Source organism: Arachis ipaensis, chromosome B5, assembly GCF_059453495.1.
Source record: "Arachis ipaensis isolate K30076 ecotype BB chromosome B5, ASM5945349v1, whole genome shotgun sequence".
Classification (NCBI taxonomy): Eukaryota; Viridiplantae; Streptophyta; class Magnoliopsida; order Fabales; family Fabaceae; genus Arachis; species Arachis ipaensis.
Genome location: NC_142440.1, coordinates 57311577 through 57328949, shown reverse-complemented (window position 1 = coordinate 57328949; position 17373 = coordinate 57311577). Strand labels below are relative to the sequence as shown.

The following is a 17373-nucleotide window of genomic DNA, read 5'->3' as shown; positions in this document are numbered from 1 at the left end:
TGATTTATTGTTGATTGTTTGTAATAGAGAGCTTTAATTCACATTCTCTTCTCAATTTTATGATATCTTCCATTATTGCTCACCAATTGCTTGATAAAATGTCAACTATGGATATGGAGTAGTTCTTCACTCTTGGCTTAGGGGTTGGGTAATTGGAGACACTTGAATTATTCAGGTCTTTTGTTGATTGACAATTGGAGATTGCTAATTGATTTGAATGACACTAACTCTAGTCTCTCTTTAGGATTAGACTAGGACTTGTGGATTCAAATTAATTATCTTTAGCTGACTTTCCTTCATAGTCAGAGGTTAACTAAGTGGAGCAATGACCAATCGATGTCACAATTGATGGAGACAATAATGATAGGACTTCCAATTCTCAACCCTAGCCAAGACCTTTATATTGATTGATTGTTGTTCACTCTTACTTGATTTCAATTCCTTGTGTCCCTTAGTTTCATTGTTATTTGTTCATTACTTTTATGCAAGCTTGTTTACATTTCTCGTATTCAACCTCAAACACCAAGAGACTCCTAGTCAATAATGTACACCTTAGGGCAGCTCCTACGGAGAACGACTCGAGACTAATACTCTCGGTTAATGATTTGAATTGTGGACACACTTTCTTTGTTTGATGCGTTATAGTTTGTTGCTTTAGACTATACACACGACATAATTCCATTGGAGAATTCTATTCCAAAAAAATATAGCTCATCAAAATGGCGCCGTTACCGGGGAGTTGCAAATGTGTGCCATATTGTTGGTTAGTGTAAATAGGTGGATATGTGAATACTTCTGATGCCAGGGCATTTCGGCCAATTTCACTGACCTTTTCTTTACTGTTTTAGGGTAGTTTCATGCATTTTCTTAGGAAATAAGCAAGTTTTCGGTAGAATTTCACTTACATCTTGATTCAAGAAAATATTGTGAATTTTATATGATTTCATGAGAATTATGCATGAATTTAATGACAAATTGGATGATGCTTGACTCAAAACATGGATTAGAGCTTTGATACACTTTATTTGCTTGATTTCAGGACAAAGGAGGCAAGGAAAAGCCACGTTAGTCTAACTAACGTGACCACTAACGTGGAATGGGAGCTAGCTTGCAACGTTAATGAGAAAAGTGATCGCCAATAACATCTTCAAAGCCATCATAGCCCACGTTAAATACCACGTTAACTATATTAACGTGGTAGTTAACGTGGAGGAAAAGGAAGCTCCAAGCGTTAGTGGTAAAAGTGAGTGCCACTAACGCTCCAAAAAGGGCAATTGGCCACGTTAAGAGCTACGTTAACTCAGTTAACGTGAACTCTAACGTGGAAGGAGCAAGGAATCGCCAACGTTAGTGATACTCACCTTTGTCACTAATGTTGGACTAAGCCACCATGCGCCACATTAGTTACCACGTTAATTACATTAACGTGGAAGCTAACGTGGAGGAAAGGGATAATGAGCCAATGTTAGTGACACTCACCTTTGTCACTAACGTTGGAGATGGCAATCAACACCACGTTAGTGGTCACGTTAATGTAATTAACGTGAGGCACTAACGTGGGAAAGGGGCGTTTTGGAGCGTTAGTGAAAAAGGTAGGTGTCACTAACGCTCTCGAAGATTTGGTAAGCCTACGTTAAAGGTCACGTTAACTATACTAACGTGAACTCTAACGTAGGGAGAAAGGGGTACTCTCAACGTTATTGGAAAAGGTAAACCCCAGAAACGTTTGCGAAGGGCCAAGAGGCAACGTTAGTGGTCACGTTAGTGCCACTAACGTTGAAGTTAACGTGGACCATTTTGGGTAAGGAACGTTAGTGAAAAAGGTGATTGTCACTAACGTTCTCGACCCCACATTTTCACTTAACATTAACACCACTAACGCCCCAAGCTAAAGTCCATGCCTACTGCACACTTTCTCTACAAGTGAAGCTGAGCCCACTAAAGATGATAACTGCTTTAACTCAAGATCCAAAGGCCCATATCCAAGACTTGAAGAGCCAACTAAAAGATCAGAAGAGTAGTATAAATAGGAGTAGTTTTGAACTAGAGGGAAGCTTTTGGATGGGGGAGAACTACTCACTATAAAATTTTACTTTCTCTGCAACTTCTAGTTTTACTTTCAGAATGCATTCTCCATATTTGTTTTCTATTCCTAGATTTATGAACAACTAAACCCCTTTCATTGGGTTAGGGAGCTCTGTTGTAATTTGATGGATCAATAATAGTTTTCATTATCCTTCCTCTTTCTTTTCTCTTGATTTTACTAGAAAGCTTTCAATCTTCATCCAATTGGGTAGTTATCTTGGAAAAGAAGCTATTCATACTTGGATCTCTTCGGAACCTTGGAAGAGGAATGAAGAGATCATGCTAGAAATGCTTTCTCATGTTGGACCAAATTGGGATCTGGATGGATATAGTGACATATAATCCTGCCAACATTTTGATTTGAAAATGCATGTGGTATAATCAGTGACCACACTTCATCTCTTCTCATGAGCAATTAGACCAAGGAATTGGCTATTGATCAAGATTTGAGAGATTGAATTACCAAGGAATTGGAATTCAATCACTTAAGATTGCCAAGGAGATCAATGAACTCCCCATTTCTGATCTTACCCATTCTCTTTAATTTCTGCAATTTACTTTCATGCTAAATTCCCCATTCCCCATTTAAGATTCTGCAATTTACTTTTCGTCATTTATATTAAGCTCTTTATTCCCGGCATTTACATTTTCTGCTATTTACTTTCCGCCATTTAATTTCCTGCAACTCTCACATCAAATTCTGCTTAGCTCAACTAGAACATTCCTCTAATTAAAGTTGATTGACCAATCAATCCCTGTGGGATTCGACCTCACTCTATTGTGAGTTTTTACTTGACGACAATTCGGTATACTTGCCGAGGAAAATTATTGAGAGACAAGTTTTCGTGCATCAAGTTTATGGCGCCGTTGCCGGGGATTGATTTTGCATCAACAATGATTAAATTGGTGGATAACTTGATTGAGCATTTTTTTATTTTGTTTGATTTCATTTGAGTAATTCACTTTCAGTTTAGCTGTTTTCTTCCTTTTTCCCTACCCTTTTCTTAGTTGTTTACAATTTAGTTCACTAACCCACTAACTATTTGATATATTGCACCACTCACACTAACAGCATTTCTAACAAGAATACTCTCTGCATCTACCCTCTTCTTGCTTTTGCCTTGTTGGTTGTATGACAGGTAGAAGAAGCGGGGCTTCAACTTCCTTTGATTCTGAACCTGAGAGGACCTTCCTTAGATTAAGGAGGGAAGCAAGAGAAAAGAGAGTAGTTGGTACGGAGGAAGAAGAGGAGTATTGATGAGTATTTTGGTGGAAAAATGAATTTCTCCCAAAACACACAAATCTAACCGGCAAGTGCACCGGGTCGCATCAAGTAATAAAAACTCACGGGAGTGAGGTCGATCCCACAGGGATTGATGGATCAAGCAATTTTAGTGGGTGATTAGTTTAGTCAAGCTGACATTTAGTGAATTGTGTGAAATTGTAGCCAACAGAAAGTAAATGACAATGAATTTAAAGTTGCAGAATGTAAATTGGCAAGTAACTTAAAGAACAAGAAATGTAAATTGCAAGAATCTTAAATGACAAGAAATATAAATTGCATTAAATGTAAAGGGAATTGGGAATTGGATTTGCAGAAATTAAACAAGGAAAAGTTAAATTTCAACAAGCAGAGAAGTAAAAGATGGATTTGATTGATTCGGAACCAAAACAGAAATGTAAATAAACATGAAAAGCAATAAACAGAGAATGTAAAATTGGAATTAAGATCTCAGGACCCAAGAGACTAGATAACCAAGTCTAGATCTCAATGCCTTCCTAGATCCAACAAGAACAATTGCAAAGAAAATGTAAATTGCAGAGAAAGTAGATGAAGAGCAATTAACAGAAAATTCGATTCAATTAAGCAGTAAAAAAAGCAGAGAGAAATCTCAGAGGGAGAATGAAACAGAACACCTTCAATTCTCTACCCAAGACTCAAAAACAATGAAAAGAAAATTAAAGAGAGCTCTCAAATCCTCGTGCTCCCTAGTGGAGCCAGCCTCCATCACAAATATGAAAATGATGCCTTATATAGGCTTTACAAAATGGAAATGAAAATGAAATTACAATTAAATAAAATTCCTATTTTATCTATCTCTTGTGCCTTTGGGTGATGATCATGGGCCCTTTCTCTTGATGGAATTGGGTTGATAGAGGCCTTGGTTGATTGCTCTTGGAGTTTGAGGAGGAACCGAAGTGAACCGGGTTTGAATTTGCAAAAGCTTGAATAAAAGTTTGACCAAATGTTTGAGGCAAACTCTTGGTCCAACTTTTCATATCAGCCCCCATGTTTTGCTGATACCCACGTTGGTGCAAAAGTTACAGGTCTAACTTTTGCTCCAACGTTGGCCTCCCTTATGCACATTTATGGCGCCAACTTTGTCCTCTTGTCATGTTGCCAATTTTATGCCCAATATAGACTATCATATATGGTTGGAAAGCTCTAAATGTCATCTTTCTAACCCACTTAGAATCACTTCAATTGAACATCTACAACTCAAGTTATGATCATTTGAAGAGGGCATGGTTGCTGGCTTTGGTGTGCAGCGTTTGAGGTAAAGTTTGCCTTAAACGTTGGCGAAAACGCCAGTTCTGGAGGCTCAAATGTATTGTCCACCCCATACTATTATACATTGTTGGAAAGCCTGAATGTCTACTTTCCAATGCTTTTGGAAGCACATCAATTGGAGCTCTACAGCTCGAGTTATACTCCATTGAAGGTGCAGAGGTCAGTTGGCCTCACTGCAGGTTGCCACCATGTTCATTTATGCACATTGCGGGGCAGTTTTCTCCCTTAATTTTAGTGTCCATCATGCAGTGCCATATATGCTTGGAAATCTCTTGATTCCTACTTTCCATTGCTTTTTGAATCACCTCATTTGGAGCTCTGTAGCTCAAGTTATTCTTGTTGGAAGTATACCCCTTCAAGCTGTTGTGGTGTGTGGCGCCAACGTTAGCCCAAAAGTTAGAGGCTAACGTTGGCGCAAACTTTTTGCCCCCAGGGGTGATTTTCATGTGCCAACATTAGCCCAAAAGTTAGGGCCTAACGTTGGCGCAAACTTTTGGTGCCCAGGGAGAGTTTTGCATGTGCCAACGTTAGCCCAAAAGTTAGGGGCTAACGTTGGGGCTAACTTTTCACCCAAAAGTTTGTGCAAAAGTTTGAGGCTAACTTTTGCTCAAACTTTTCGTCCTCTCTTCCTCCTAGCCATTCCTTCTTGCTTCAACCTTTCTCCAAGCTTTCTTCACCTATCATTAATCAACCAAAAACATCAAAGCTATGCTCAAAATCATGAGATATTCATTCTTTCATAATATGTGACAATTATAGCATGAAACCTCATGAAATAGCATGAATTCATACATGGTTGATTAAATCAAAGGAAGCATGAAAATCTACCCAATTGGCTTGCTTATGGCTCAAGAAAGTGCATAAAACCTATTGAAACCAAAGGAAAAAGCATAGAAAAACATGACATGATGACATGTCATCACAACACCAAACTTAAACCTTGCTTGTCCCCAAGCAAGAAAAGAATCATGCAATAAAGATTGACAATCCAAGGTAAGAAGAATAGCAACTCAATGTTCATGGTAAGCTAGTTTTCTAAGCATGCATCAATCACAAAAGAAATGTAAATGATTCATGCTTCCATCTAGCTCAATTTATGAAATCTTTCTTTTATATTTCTTCCTTGAAACAAGCTTTTGATTTTTTTTATTTAGCTTCTCCTTTTGGGTGCTTTGCCCCATGAGTTGATAACAAAGCTACGACTTCTAAATGCTTTATTTTCAAGTATTACCACTTGATACATAAGCACCACAAGCATTTGATTAGAGGACTTCATTAAGCTCATTTTTCTTTTCTTTTCTTAACTCTCTAATCATTGATGCTCAGAGCCTTGAGCTTTGAGGGAGTGCTTTTGCACTTTGAGCCTAGCCTTGACTTCTAAGTGTTTTGTTTTCAAGCATTTGGCTTGATACATAAACACCACAAGTACTTAGCAAATAAATTGCCATTGGTACTCAGAGCCTTCAGCTTTCTCACTCTTTCCCTTTTTCTTTTCTTGCTTTATTTTTGCATTTGCTTCTTCAAGGTTTTCATGATTTTCAAAAGATTTCACAAAATGTCCTAGATGAAAACTTCAATTAAATAAAATCTAATGCAATTAAGCAACAATCAAACATACTAGCTTACCAATACTTTTATGCACATGCTAAAATCTTCTTTAATGCCTTGTTTGTTTATGATCATGATACTTTGTTGCTTTTGAATTCACAAAACTCAAGTTGGTAATCATAATGACATAGCACCATGTTGCAATTTAGAAATCAAACTATGCCTTTTCATACACACATGCATACAGAGAAGGTAAAGACAATCATGCAGTTTATAGTGCTTGAAACAAATGAGAGGAAAAGGAACTTTACAACCTTGTAGTTCATCTTCTCTATTGTTGTCAATTTCCTCCCATTCTCCTCCTTCCCATACCAAACTCAGAATGCTTGCTCATCCTCAAGCAACTATTAGAACCGTGGCTATGGGGCTAAGATGGATCATGAATGTCTTACACAAGGAATGTTAGTAGTACATGTGTTTCAAGCAAGCAAAATTAAAGATAATAATCAAGGCATAAGAGACAGAGACATTATGATTGCATAGATAAGAAGGTGTGCACAATACATTGCGTAAAAGATAGTGGCACACCAAACTTAGTGTGACACTTTCACTTGGAATTAATGCAAGTATCTTGTAAGAATTGGAACCAAATTTTGTTGCCTAGCAACACCAAACTTAGAATGCAACCATATGTCAATTTATTTGAACTAAAACTAAACAAAAGAAACTGTTATATGTTAAATACAATCACCAAATGATGAGTCTGTTATGAATAAGGATGTCTTGGTGATGTATTAACAAAAACAGTTACTGAAGGAAAGCATTAAAAACAAGTAAATAAATGAAACAAAGAGAAAACAAAAATTATCCAACTAAAAAGAAAAAATAACACTGTAAAAGGCAATATGATTATGCAGACAAGTGATGTTGCTGGATTCATTGCATAGCAAATTAAGTGGCACACCAAACTTAGAATCTTAGCCTGACACTTCATGTAGAATTGATGCAATCATCCAAACGGGATTGAAAACAATTTGTTGCAAGGCAACACCAAACTTAGAATGTGATCATATGCCATTTTATTGAAATTTAACAAAGCAAGGAGAAGAAATATACCTACTGTCTACCTGTTCTTTACTTTCTTCCTCTTCTTCCAATTTGTTAAGAGGAATGACTTCAAGAGAGGAAAAGATTCAGCTATTGCCCCCTGTCTTGGTTTCCTCTCAGCAAGCTTTCTGTTGTACATGGCTTGATTGAGCTTGCTTGCTATTGGTCCAGGGGTTGGATTGCTTGTGGTTGACCTCCTCTTGAATGTTGTCCTTGGTAGTTTGGTCACAATCCTCTTCTTGGTGCTTTTGTCAATTGCCTTCACTTCTTTGAATCCAAGTCTTGGTGGTTGTGTGATTGTTGGAGTTTTGTATTCATCCAGAGCCTTTTGTATTGGTGGTTCCATGAACTCCTCCTTTATGTACTTCTCTGCCTCACTTGAGTTTGGAATGACTTCTTCACTTTCTTACTCCTCCACTTCCTCTTTTACACCCAACATTTGTTTTAATAGCTCTATCATGGGAGAGGTTTGTCGATCTTCCCAACATTTCTTCATCTCCTCGTCATACCTTTCAATCATGGATTCAGGTGTTGAGGCATTTTGGTCTAGGGAGGTTTGTGAGAGTTGTGAGTCTTCATGTTCTCTTGTCATCTCAAGTGAAGTTTCAGGTTCAACCACCTCATTCTTCATTGAAAGTTCACTTGATGCAGTGGCCTCCTTATCTTTCTCTTCCACTTTCTCCTTCATATCCATCAATTGGCCTTCATTTTTCTTGCTCAGTGGTTCTAAGCTCCTCCTTATTTTCTCTACTTCTCCATTCATATTTTTTAAGAAAGCTTTTTGCCTTTTCTCGAATATTTGTGCTTCTTTCGCATATTTTTCAAGCATGGTCTCAATCTTTGAGAGGCTCGAGTGGTCCATGGAAGTTTGTGTGGGTGGTGAGTTTTGAAAGGGGCTTTCGGTTGAAATATGGTCAAGTGATAATATCTTCGGATGAATATCATATGAAGCCCTAGAATTCCCTTCCCAGCCACCATTAGAATCATGACTTGCATCATTTTGTGGTGGAGGGAAATATCCCATATGATTTTCTTTCTCATCTTGTGGTTCTGAAGCAAATCTCCATGAATTGGAGTGCTCAGAATGTGTATTCTCTTGGTGATGATGGGTAATATCCCATAAAATTTGTTTGATCATAAGATGAGTTGAACTCCATTTGAATTTTGTAAAACACAACACCAAGGAGAATTGAAATTCATATCTCAGAGATGAATTTCTTAGTGAGGCAATAACTCAAACACCTTGGTTTCAACTTAGAGCAGAGAACAAAAACAAAGAAAATGCTTAATCTAGACTTCTCACCCACTTAATCATTGTTGATCTAATCAATCCCCGGCAACGGCGCCAAAAACTTGATGAGTATTTTGGTGGAAAAATGAATTTCTCCCAAAACACACAAATCTAACCGGCAAGTGCACCGGGTCGCATCAAGTAATAAAAACTCACGGGAGTGAGGTCGATCCCACAGCGATTGATGGATCAAGCAATTTTAGTGGGTGATTAGTTTAGTCAAGCTGACATTTAGTGAATTGTGTGAAATTGTAGCCAACAGAAAGTAAATGACAATGAATTTAAAGTTGCAGAATGTAAATTGGCAAGTAACTTAAAGAACAAGAAATGTAAACTACAAGAATCTTAAATGACAAGAAATATAAATTGCATTAAATGTAAAGGGAATTGGGAATTGGATTTGCAGAAATTAAACAAGGAAAAGTTAAATTTCAACAAGCAGAGAAGTAAAAGATGGATTTGATTGATTCGGAACCAAAACAGAAATGTAAATAAACATGAAAAGCAATAAACAGAGAATGTAAAATTGGAATTAAGATCTCAGGACCCAAGAGACTAGATAACCAAGTCTAGATCTCAATGCCTTCCTAGATCCAACAAGAACAATTGCAAAGGAAATGTAAATTGCTGAGAAAGTAGATGAAGAGCAATTAACAGAAAATTCGATTCAATTAAGCAGTAAAGAAAGCAGAGAGAAATCTCAGAGGAAGAATGAAACAGAACACCTTCAATTCTCCACCCAAGACTCAAAAACAAAGAAAAGAAAATTAAATAGAGCTCTCAAATCCTCGTGCTCCCTAGTGGAGCCAGCCTCCATCACAAATATGAAAATGATGCCTTATATAGGCTTTACAAAATGGAAATGAAAATGAAATTACAATTAAATGAAATTCCTATTTTATCTATCTCTTGTGCCTTTGAGTGATGATCATGGGCCCTTGCTCTTGATGGAATTGGGTTGATAGAGGCCTTGGTTGATTGCTCTTGGAGTATGAGGAGGAACCGAAGTGAACCGGGTTTGAATTTGCAAAAGCTTGAGTAAAAGTTTGACCAAAAGTTTGAGGCAAACTTTTGGTCCAACTTTTCATATCAGCCCGCATGTTTTGCTGATACCCACGTTGGTGCAAAAGTTAGGGGTCTAACTTTTGCTCCAACGTTGGCCTCCCTTATGCACATTTATGGCGCCAACTTTGTCCTCTTGTCATGTTGCCAATTTTATGCCCAATATAGACTATCATATATGGTTGGAAAGCTCTAAATGTCTGCTTTCTAACCCACTTGGAATCACTTCAATTGGACATCTACAACTCAAGTTATGATCATTTGAAGAGGGCATGGTTGCTGGCTTTGGTGTGCAGCGTTTGAGGTAAAGTTTGCCTCAAACGTTGGCGAAAACGCCAGTTCTGGAGGCTCAAACGTATTGTCCACCCCATACTATTATACATATTTGGAAAGCCCTGAATGTCTACTTTCCAATGCTTTTGGAAGCACATCCATTGGAGCTCTACAGCTCGAGATATACTCCGTTGAAGGTGCAGAGGTCAGTTGGCCTCACTGCAGGTTGCCACCATGTTCGTTTATGCACATTGCGGGGCAGTTTTCTCCCTTAATTTTAGTGTCCATCATGCAGTGCCATATATGCTTGGAAAGCTCTTGATTCCTACTTTCTATTGCTTTTTGAATCACCTCATTTGGAGCTCTGTAGCTCAAGTTATTCTTGTTGGAAGTATACCCCTTCAAGCTGTTGTGGTGTGTGGCGCCAACGTTAGCCCAAAAGTTAGAGGCTAACGTTGGCGCAAACATTTTGCTCCCAGGGGTGATTTTCATGTGCCAACGTTAGCCCAAAAGTTAGGGGCTAACGTTGGCGCAAACTTTTGGTGCCCAGGGAGAGTTTTGCATGTGCCAACGTTAGCCCAAAAGTTAGGGGCTAACGTTGGGGCTAACTTTTCACCCAAAAGTTTGTGCAAAAGTTTGAGGCTAACTTTTGCTCAAACTTTTCGTCCTCTCTTCCTCCTAGCCATTCCTTCTTGCTTCAACCTTTCTCCAAGCTTTCTTCACCTATCATTAATCAACCAAACACATCAAATCTATGCTCAAAATCATGAGATATTCATTCTTTCATAATATGTGACAATTATAGCATGAAACCTCATGAAATAGCATGAATTCATACATGGTTGATTAAATCAAAGGAAGCATGAAAATCTACCCAATTGGCTTGCTTATGGCTCAAGAAAGTGCATAAAACCTATTGAAACCAAAGAAAAAGCATAGAAAAACATGATATGATGACATGTCATCATGTATTTTGAACCAGACATGGATGAGAATATGGAGAACCATCATGAAGAAGAGGCTCACAACCATGGCAGAGAAGGCCCAGTGCATCATGCTGGGCAAGAGAGAAGAGTTCTAGGATCCTACATCAATCCAAACCCAGGAAACTGTGGAAGTAGCATCCAAAAGCCAACCATACATGCCAACAACTTTGAACTAAAGCCATAGCTCATCACCCTTATTTAGAACAACTGTTCATTCGGGGGAAGTGTTCAAGAAGATCCCAATCAACATCTAACCACCTTTCTGAGGATATGTGATACTGTGAAGTCTAATGGTGTTCATCCTGACACCTATAGACTACTTCTATTCCCCTTCTCACTCAAGGACAAAGCATCTAAATGGCTGGAATCCTTCCCGAAGGAGAGCTTAACAACCTGGGAAGATGTGGTGAACAAATTCTTGGCGAGATTCTATCCTCCTCAAAGAATCAACAGGTTAAGAGCTGAGGTTCAAACTTTCAAGCAACAGGATGGTGAGACTCTCTATGAAGCATGGGAGAGGTTTAAGGATCTGACAAGAAGGTGCCCGTCAGATATGTTCAATGAATGGGTGCAGTTACACATTTTCTATGAAGGTCTTTCTTATGAATCAAAGAAGGCAGTAGACCACTCATTCGGGGGATCTATGAACAAGAAGAAGACCATTGAAGAAGCCATAGATGTCATTGAGACTGTAGCTGAGAATGACTACTTCTATGCTTCTGAAAGGGGCAACATTAGAGGAGTAATGAAGCTAAACAATGTGGATGCACTGCTAGCTCAAAACAAGATGATCACCAAGCAGCTGGCTGACCTTACCAAGAAGATGGAGAGGAGTCAAGTAGCAGTAATCACCACCTCAACAGCAACTCAAGAAGGAGTGAATGAAGAAGTAGAGGGTAATTAGGAACAAGCCAACTACATTGGAAATCCACCTAGGCAGAACCATGACCCATAATCCAAGACTCACAATCCTGGTTAGAGGAACCACCCAAACTTTGGGTGGAGAAATCAACAAGACCAAGGCCAAGATCAGAGACGCCACAACCCCAACAACAATGCAGCTCACCAACATTCCACACAGAGATCATATCAACACCCACCTAACAACACGCCTCAATATCCATACCAAAGCCAAAATGTCCCTTCTCATCCCTCCAATCTCAACTCACCATCATCAGAAGAAAGACTATCAAGGATTGAGACTCTACTTGAAGGCATATGTAAGGAAATCCAAGATAACAAGGTGTTCAAAGAGGAGGTGCGAGCTAATCTCAAAAACCAGGGAGACACCATTCAGAAGCTAGAATTTCAAGTGGGATACCTCTCTGAGAAGATTCCCAAACCACTGATAGCTTTCCAAGTGACACAGAGAAAAACTCGAGAGGTGAAGCAAAGAAAGTAAGATGGGAAGATTGCAAGATGGTCACCACAAGTGAAAAGGGGACTGAGGAAGAGCCGAACAAACCATTAGAACAACCTGGAGATACATCAGCAGAGAAACAGGAAGAGGATCACCAAGAAACCAAGCTTACACAGAAGGAGCTACTGAGGCTCTATGCACCTTTTCCCCAAAGACTCAAGGGTGGTGTAGAAAAGAGAATATACTCAAAGTTCCTTGACATATTTGCATCTCTCCATGTGAACATACCATTCATCAAGGCTCTCCAACAAATGCCCTCATACATTAAGTATATGAAAGAGTTGCTGACCAGGAAAAGCTCACTCAAGGGAGGGCAAACAATAGTGATGAATAAGGAGTGCAGTGCTCTCATTCAACCAGAGTTGCCTACAAAAAGAAAGGACCCAGGGAGTTTTCACATCCCCTGTGCCATAGGAGAAACAATGTTTGACAAAAGACTCTGTGACCTGGGAGCAAGCATCAACTTAATGCCTTTATCCCTTATGAAGAAGCTGCAGATTAATGAGCTAATGCCCACAGACGTAGTCATCAGGCTGGCCGATAAAACTCAAAAACAAGCAGTGGAAGTGGTTGAAAACGTGTTGGTAAAGGTTGGGAACTACTTCCTTCCTACAGACTTTGTCATATTGGAAATGGAAGAGAGTCACCTTCACCCAATCATATTGGGAAGACCATTCCTAGCTACAGCCAGAGCACTCATAGATGTGGAGCGAGGAGAGCTAATATTGAGGATACATGACGAACAACTCGCATTCAATGTCTTCAAACACTCACAAGAAGCAGATCAGGAAAGCAAGGAACCAAGGAAAGAGCACGACAAAGCATTGGTGGAAGAAACAAGCATTGAATCACAGGGAATTCCTTTGGTTGATGAACAAGATAATCAGCAGCTGTCACAGCTCAAGGAAAATCAGGAGGAACCTAAACCACCAGAGTCATATGAGACCAGCAATAAAATTTCCTTGAAAGAAGAGGTTACAAAGAGCAGGGCAACATCAAAAGGAACAAAGAAGAAGGCACCAAGGGGGTGGAGGAACAAGAAGATCCCTACAGAGTATTTCTCTCCAGGGGATAAAGTGATCTCAGCTTACTTCCTAGATATCCCACCTCATCTCCCCACCATCCTATCTCAGCTACCTAAGGTTTTCACCATCAACAAAGTCATCTCCCTAGAACATGTAGAGATCCTTGATGAAGCCAATGGATATAGGTTTACTGCAAGAGGGGAAGATCTGAAGCATTACCAACCACCCTGACAAAGCGCAGAACGTTAAGCTAGTGACGCTAAAGAAGCGCTTCATGGGAGGCAACCCATGTTTTATATGCTTTTAAAAGTAGTTAATAATGCAAGGTTCATGAAGTCCAAATCAACTCTGACATATACTTGAATGAATCCTTTTATGCAACATATAGTGAAGAACAAGTTTGGTGTTCAAGGCACACTAAGAGAACATGAATGTAATTCATATCATGTCACTCTTAGAACCTTGAACAATTCCTTTTACTCCACATGGCCACAAACTAAGTTTGGTGTCACTAATGTTGCGTACATGGACAATCAATTAGTCAGTTGGTTTGTACTTATGAATATCACTTAGTCAGTTAACAACAAAAAAATTTTAAAAAGTAGTTACTCTTTTTTTTCTTTTAAATTTTGCCACCATTTTCCACAAATTCATTAATCACATCCCTTTATTTATAGGAGAATTAATGGGACAATTGAAGAAGGAGGATTCGGCCACCACAAAAGGAGAAGTACTATACACATGTCTCAAAGGGGAATGCATTGGGAAATGTTGCCATGCAACATTGGAAGAAGAACACGCTTGGAAATTAAACCAACCCTATCATAAAGTTGATGATCCTTGTGCTCATCCCATGCTAAACCCCATCCGTTCATCACACACCCACTCCATCAATCCACACCTTTCATTCACTCACCACTTCTCTATATAAGTGGTATGTATTCCACACTCCCTTCCACATCCCAAATTCTCATTTTTTGTACTTCTAACTTTTGGCACCCAATACCTCTTACCCCATCAAGAACACTCTCACTCACTCCCTTAACTATATCCTATCCTAATCCGGCCGAATTTCACCATCTATCCACACCCTTCAACCCCTTCACATCTCAAAAAGTCACTCATGGCATCATCAAGCTCCAAGAGGCAAAAGAGGAAGGAACCGGTGGAGAGCATCCCTTTTGATGAAGGGAGATTCAAAACTGTATTCCATGAACTCGAATTTGAACGGATAAAGCTCAAAAAGATATTGCCTGAGTTAACATTCCAGTTCAATGAGGATGAGTGCCCACAGATTCGAGAGAAGATTGAACAAAGGGGTTGGCTAAGGCTCACGAACCCAGAAGCAAAGATAAATGCAAACCTCATCAAAGAGTTCTATGCAAATGTGGTCAGAGAAGACAAAACCAAGGCCCCCACTTTCAAAAGTTATATGAGAGCAACAGAGGTGGACTTCAGCCCCAATGCCATAACAAGGACTCTTCAGCTGAAATTGCCACATTTTGATGAGCCCAGTTATCATGTGAGAATAAGTAATGGCCCCGACAATGATGAACTTCAAGAAATTGTGAACGACATGTGCGTTATAGGATCTGACTGGGAAAGGTATTCGGATAGGAGACCCCGATTCATCAGGAGAGGAGACCTCATCCCGGAAGCCAAAGGATGGTTTGAGCTCGTGAGGAGATCTATCCTCCCAGCCGCGAACAATTCGGAGGTTAACACTACTCGAGCTACTATGGTACATTGCTTAATAAAGGGTGGAGGCATCAATGTGCACGAGATTATAGCTGAGGGGATTCAAGAGTCAGCCGAGAAGAATGATCCAGGTGCTAGACTTTGGTACCTCAGCACCGTCCTTAGACTGCGTACGAAAGCCAAGGTAGTCTTCGAGGACAGCAATCCAAGTTGGGTGAACCCTGGAAGGTCAGTCACGCTACAGCGAATAACTTATGTGGCACCCGCCCAACAACAAAGAAGGCCTCAAATAGGAAAAAGAACAGCACAAGAGGGACCTCACCGAGAAGAATCTCATCAAGAAGAATACCAGCAAGAAGAGTACTATGATCCAACCAACATCAACTTGAATCACATTCACGGAGCCATTGAGGAGATAACAAAGAGTTACATGGAGGGACAAGAACAACAACTGCATATTCAAGCCCAAAGGATGGATCGTCAAGAAGAACTGCTTTCTAATTGGATGAATTAACAAGGGGAGTGGCAGAAACAGCAAATGGAACATTACTCCCAGCTCACTCAAGCCATCAATCAAGTGACTGAAAGGCAAGAGCATCAAGACAAACGCCTTCAGGAACTCAACCAACGACAGGTAGCTCAGACGAAGGCATTCAATGAGTTCAGCGTACTGAATGAAGGACGGCAACTACATAGGGAGGAGTTCAACATAAACACTCAAGCCAAGTTGAACTATATGTCTGGTCATATGCATAATCTGCACTCTATAATCCCTAGGTATGATGAAGCCCAAAAAGAGCTAACAGAACAAGAGGAAAGGAAGGTGAAACAGCAGAAGGAAACATTGAAAAAGAAGATGGAAGATGCTGGCTTCTGAAAAAAGTTGATTGGAAAAGGCAAGGAAAGTGGGAGTTCAAGCACTCAAGAAAAACACAAAGGGGACAAACAAGAGGGAGAATATGAGCACCCCCATGAGTATAAGGTGGTGGAGTTCCCTCTTTGTTCCATCTTTTTAAAGCTTTAAATAAGGAAAATCATGTATGAAATAGAACATGTTTCCATGGTAGTTTAGGATTTTAAATTCTGTCTTTAAGTTGTCATTGCTTAGGTCTATGCTTGCTAGTCTAATGTCACTGCTGCGTCTTCACCTTGCTTACTTGTATGCTTATCCTTTTGAATCGAATAAAAAGAGAATGTATGCTATGAAAGACCAGAGTGAGGTTCATATTGTGGAGTAAGTTCCTAAGTTTGTGGTGTGGTAATAGATTAGCTAAGTTGGTTCACCAACAAGGTAGGAAGGCAACTATCTGTCCTGAAGTCATATGCTTGAAACACACCCCATGAGACCAGCTAAATAACAAGATCCTAATAAGAAAAAAAAGAAAAGAACAATAAGAGTTGAAAAAGAAAGAAAAGTAATAAGAAATAAGGCTAGGCACCAAGGGCTTGAATCTTGAGGGATGTGTCTGTGGTGCTCTTGTACCAAGGATCTACTTGGATGAATAAGTTCTTAGGAGTGCTTCATCACTTGGTAACTTGGGTTAACTAACCCGGGATTATCAACTGAAAATCCACTATCAAGAGCAACCTTGCTACAGAACATTTAGTAACCTAAAGAGGTGCTGGACACCAAGGCCTCAAGGAAAGAAAATAACAAACCATGTGCCTGTAGTGTGCATGTATGGGGGAGAGAGACTTGAGGAAGTAAGTCCTTAGGGGTGTTTCAACACCTAGCACCTTGAACCAACTGGTTCGGGAGTGTTGGCTGAAAGCTTATTTTAAAGAGTCGCCCCCTCACAGAACACTTAGCCTAAGGATGCAATGAACCTTGAAAAGACAAAGGGATCAACAAATAAAAGTCTCAAAGGGTGGAATCAAGTGAGTATTCCAGGGCATCATAAAGGTCTGAAATCCAGTAAAGGAATGAACCTAAGTTGCTATGCATGAAACCCCATAAAACCAAGGACATGACTTCCACAATAATGATTCATTCCTCATTTCATTTCATTCATCATTCTCATATTTCAGTACTTGCTTAGGGACAAGCAAGCTTTAAGTTTGGCGTTGTGATGCCAGGGCATTTCGGCCAGTTTCACTGACCTTTTCTTTACTGTTTTAGGGTAGTTTCATGAATTTTCTTAGGAAATAAGCAAGTTTTGGGTAGAATTTCACTTACATCTTGATTCAAGCAAACATTGTGAATTTTATATGATTTCATGAGAATTATGCATGAATTTAATGACAAATTGGATGATGCTTGACTCATAACTTGGATTAGAGCTTTGATGCACTTTATTTGCTTGATT

The 17373-nt window shown here is 39.5% G+C and overlaps 1 pseudogene; it reads right to left on the bottom strand.

The window, feature by feature from the left end:
* Positions 1-11375: 11375 nt before the first annotated feature.
* LOC148564287 (small nucleolar RNA R71) lies at positions 11376-11477 on the bottom strand (annotated as a pseudogene).
* Between the last annotated feature and the right edge of the window lie 5896 nt (positions 11478-17373).